The sequence below is a fragment of the Priapulus caudatus genome, unplaced genomic scaffold (assembly GCF_000485595.1).
Source record: "Priapulus caudatus unplaced genomic scaffold, Priapulus_caudatus-5.0.1 Scaffold196, whole genome shotgun sequence".
Classification (NCBI taxonomy): domain Eukaryota; kingdom Metazoa; phylum Priapulida; class Priapulimorpha; order Priapulimorphida; family Priapulidae; genus Priapulus; species Priapulus caudatus.
The window spans coordinates 267,392-272,487 of NW_014577257.1; the positions used below are offsets into that span (position 1 = coordinate 267,392).

Here is a 5,096-nt window from a genome sequence, read left to right on the forward strand (position 1 = left end):
CTACAGCCGCCCCCGTCTGTACTACAGGCTGCTTCCGTCTGTACTACAGGCTGCCCCGTCTGTACTACAGGCTGCCCCCGTCTGTACTACAGGCTGCCCCGTCTGTACTACAGGCTGCCCTCGTCTGTATTACAGGCTGCCCCCGTCTGTACTACAGGCTGCCCCCGTCTGTACTACAGGCTGCCTCGTCTGTATTGCAGGCAGCCCCGTATGTTTGGTAAGTAGGCTAGAGTCGTCGACTATCACCTATATACCTAATCTAGAGCATAATCTGTAATGTACGTAATCAAGTAATTTTCATTGTTCATTCAACATTCATTCCTTATCAACCTCTTCGAGTGACGATGTTATCCTCAACCACCAATATCAACCAACAACGATTTACTTGGTCGACAAATTCCTTACTCCAAGATTCTACCTCTGCGATATCAACATAGCTAAATGTCAACGAACAAAATTGCTCTCATTGACGTGATAATTTGGAACCGCAGTGAAGAAACGGTAAATGTATAAACCAGACAAGGAAATCCCGCTCAGTTTTACAGTGTCACGGTAAGTACCTGTGTATCAACACAAGCATTGCACTAACTCTCCGCTCGGTCGCGACAGCAAGTCAACTCTGGCGGCTTTATATCGCAGCTTGGCGCGTGCTCGCGCTCACGTCAACCAGTCTATCTTTAGCAGCCGTACTCCCCGCGGCATCACGCGGCTGAATGCAACCGTACGAACGCAGTAGAAAAACAACAACATTAGAAGCTAAAAGGATCGCGATCGCTCGCGGCTAACATTTTTCATTTAAACATCGCGGATCTTAACGTCGAAATAGTAAAGCGGACTGTCAGAAATCCTACTCACACATCGTGTGATTGGCATCAGTCAACGTAGGCCCTATTATAATTGCATCGATGCAGTTTTACATCAAATTCAACGTATTTTAGACAGAGTGAGTGGGTGGAATGATGTATTGGTCGGATTTAACATATTACAGTAGTTGAATTCCTAATTAATTAATTAAAACTTGATTTGCTAACCACGTGTGTCCTCGGCATTAGGCGGGCTAATAAAATTCATGTTTTTATATCGTCATTTGGGGAAACACGACGTACCAATACTGCAGAGGCATCAGTGGTTAAGATGAGGCGTGTCAACGGGATAATAATTCCGTTCGCAGTCGCTGTTCTTCCGATTTTACTTTTTGTTTCACGCTCGCTGAACTGGGTAAACGTCATTTTTAGTTTAACAATCACAAGTAGCAGAGGTGACACTGTACATATAGGGAGAAGTTTTTCTATCTATTGAGGATTGACTGCAGCCATAGTGACGCTCTTATATAGCTAGTTCAGCTGTTATAACCCGATTCCTATCGTTTCTGGTTGCAGACTGCTAACCATACATGGGTTCGTTGCAAAGTTTTTTTTAGATAATTAAAATCTTCGTGGCCAGTAATTTATTTTCGCCGGTCAATAGCCGGCATTCCGTGAATCTTTAACCTAATATAGCAGATGCCTCGAGGGAAATGAATGCCATGCGTTTTACAATGTAAACACGTTATGACTTTATTGCGCGCATTGTAATGTTTGCTTGTCAATGATGCTTAGTTTGAACGATTTTCGCTTGCATTTAGTGCTGTCACACGGCCCGCTAAAGGCTGCCGCACCGGCGCCTCCCTGCGCAAATGAAAGTTCGGCCAAACCGATGGAATTGTGAGCCTCGTCAAACAATATGGTCGCAGGGACGGGAGTGGCGCTCCGGTCGCCGTGCAAAGAAAATTGAAGCGAGGTTGCCGCGGCTACATTATGTGGCAGTTGGCGCAGACAGCGATAAAATAGACGCATATACTTACCCGAGGCAGCTAGCGGTCATGTGTACACATACAATCGGAAGCTTTTAGGAATTCTAAACGCAATATGGATCACCATATCATCATAATATCGGTTAGCTCGTGAATCCGGTCGGGTGCATATTCGCAGCGTACTATACTACGATTGACTTCGACAACGTTCGCGTCCCGTAATTCAGCACTGCTATATAGCGCAGTAAGCTTAGCGTAAGTTTTGTGCCCCGAGAACATTTCACCATGTTCGGAGCGCGTCGGGCCAACGCGCTGAGGTAATGCGGTAGAGGCGTGACGTGGTAATATGGTGGCATCGCAGCAGGTACCCTTGCTGACACCGCAGGGCGCGCAATGCAAATACACCTCAATGCTAATGTTGATCATAATGGAAAAGGCTGAGGAAATACTATGCGTTATGCGATGGTTTACATTCGTCTCGGCTTTACGCTGTAGAGTTTGCCGTGTATCGAACCTGACACCCGGCGGGCGTTTCTATGCGCGTTTACCATGTGAAGTGACACATACGGCAAACTCTTTGGGAAAGAGGAATGGGCGGTCCTTTCCTCATTACCAGGTAAAAAATTCGCCATTTCCCATTTCCCGGTTAATTTAAATCGCAATTTCGGCCTTCTCCCTCCCCGTTTGACTCCTATTTACGAATAACGAAAAATTCATTTAGTATTGCCTGGTTCCTTGATAATTAAAATCGTGCGGTCCCGCGTGCCGGGAGATTGTTGTCCGTTCATCTCGCCTCCTCTTCTACCACGCTTGACCGACATTGATAGCTGCAGTGTCCGCCCGACGAACCTGCACATATATAACACGTGTCGGAAATAGCCGGGGTAAGCGCCACTGATATAATCGCGACCTGACAACGCCGGCCAGCAACGTTTACACCATATATGCATTAAGGGTATTAGCGCTGCTCCGACAGAGCGGCCAATCATAGTTGCCGCGACATGGCACGCGATTGGAGCACGTATACTCGTGCGCGCGGCGATCGGCGTAAATACGTGCGTGACACTAACAGAAATAAGCCCCCATCAAGCGCCCTTTCTCGGCGCGACCCGGCATCGCGAGTGTATAAAGGACCTCTACTTGAGCACTTTATTACCTCTTCGGGATTCGCATACGATAATCTTGTAAAGGCCGGCGAGCAATTTGCGCCATGTTAGCTGGAATTGGCGGTGAAATTCTTCGAAGGGTTATTATAGGCTCGTGCGCGAATAGGCTCCTACTTGCGATGCAAATGCGCATTAAACGCCGACTTAGAACTCGGCGCTGATTAAAGGCGCAGCGGCGAGGCGGCGTTCGTTAGCGACGATGATCGCAAGAGTGCGTCACGTGAACAAAGGCACACCGAGCGAGAGCGACACGCACCCTTTCTCCCATCGATGGCCAGAGGCGACGTAAACAATGCACCTGCACGCCCACACCCCGACGGATACATATACCAGCACGCCCACACCCCGACGGATACATATACATGCACGCCCACACCCCGACGGATACATATACCAGCACGCCCACACCCCGACGGATACATATACCAGCACGCCCACACCCCGACGGATACATATACCAGCACGCCCACACCCCGACGGATACATATACCACCAGCACGCCCACACCCCGACGGATACATATACTAGCACGCCCACACCCCGACGGATACATATACCATCACGCCCACACCCCGGCGGATAAACATACCTGCACTCAAACACCACGGCATACACATATACTTGCACGACCTCACGTCGACAGTCGCATATGCGTACAAACCCTACGCACACGCACGCCCACGCACGGACGCACACGCACGCACAGGCACAAGCGTACGTGCGCGCGCCCACACACATACACACACACACCGTCAAGACGCCCGGGAAACTGAAAATGTCAACATAATCCTGTTCTTTCATGTTGACGATGGGAATATTATTTCAACTCGGTAGACGTCGGAATTAATCAAACAATCAAACAATTTCCTTCTGGAACCCATCTATAGAACAGGCAGCAAACACACACACACACACACACACACACACACACACACACACACACACACACACACACACACACACACAACGCACACGCACACATGCACACATGCACAGTATACACACATGTGTGCGTGTGAGCGTGCGTGCGTGCGTACGTGCATGTGTGCGTAAGTGCGTACGCGTATGTATGTATAACGGCGGGATTCAAATACAAAGTGTTCGGCTGTTAGTTCGTATTGGTTTCCTCTTTCTTTTGTTGCACGATACAATTTTCGACTCGTCCCTACGTATAGTCAGCATGCGATCCTGCAGTTAACCCCGAAGCTACACTGTGTCAGTTAGGCTCCCGTAGCTACACTAAACGCGTGTTTTCGACGCTGAACGCATGGCTTAGCTCGACGTGTTTATCTCACGCATACATGCGCCTGTAATAGTAAGCGTGTTTAGGAGTAAGTTATTCTCCATGTTCCTTCTAATTAACATGCTGCGACACTTTGGCTTCAGTAGTACTTCTCGTCAAGCGTGTCCCATAAAATATAAAAGCACACTAGAAGGGGAAATAATAAAACGACTAAGAACTGGCGACTAAGAAATAGAATCAAGAGTTATTACAACAATAATGTTATAAACTGCGACACCGAAGATAGCCGACAATAGAAGCAATGTCGACTCCCCCGAATACACCTCCCCCGCTCTTGCTTGTCCTCTTCCTCCTCTTCTTCCTCCTCCTCCTCCTCCTCTTTCTCTTCCTCTTCCTCCTCCTTCTCCTCCTCCTCCTCCTCCTCCGCCTCCTCATCTTGTTTTTCGTCTTCTTTTTCCTCTTTCTCCCACCCCTTCATTCTTATCATCCTGTTTCTTCCCTCATCCTTCTACTTCTCCGTCTTTCCCCGTGTTCCCTTCCTCCTCCTTGTCCTCTTTCTCCTCATCTTCCCCCTCCTCCTCTTCCTCCTCCTCATCCCCTCCTCCTTTCCCTCGTCTTCCTTCTCCACCACCGCCTCCTCCATCACCTCTTCCTTTACCGCATCCTTATCCACATCCACCTCCTTCTCAATCGACTACTATTACTACCACTACCACTACCACCACTACCACTACTACTACTACTACTACTACTACTACTACTACTCCTACTACTACTACTACTACTACTACTATTATATTATTATTATTATTACTACTACTACTACTACTACTACTACTACTACTACTACTACCACTACTACTACTACTACTACTACTACTACTAATATCACTAC

The 5,096-nt window shown here is 48.0% G+C and overlaps 1 protein-coding gene across 2 annotated transcripts in view; it reads right to left on the bottom strand.

The window, feature by feature from the left end:
- The window catches only part of LOC106807104 (U8-agatoxin-Ao1a-like), a 47,348-nt gene that overhangs the window by 16,165 nt on the left and 26,087 nt on the right, over positions 1-5,096 (bottom strand). The gene's annotated exons all lie outside the window — the stretch shown is intronic.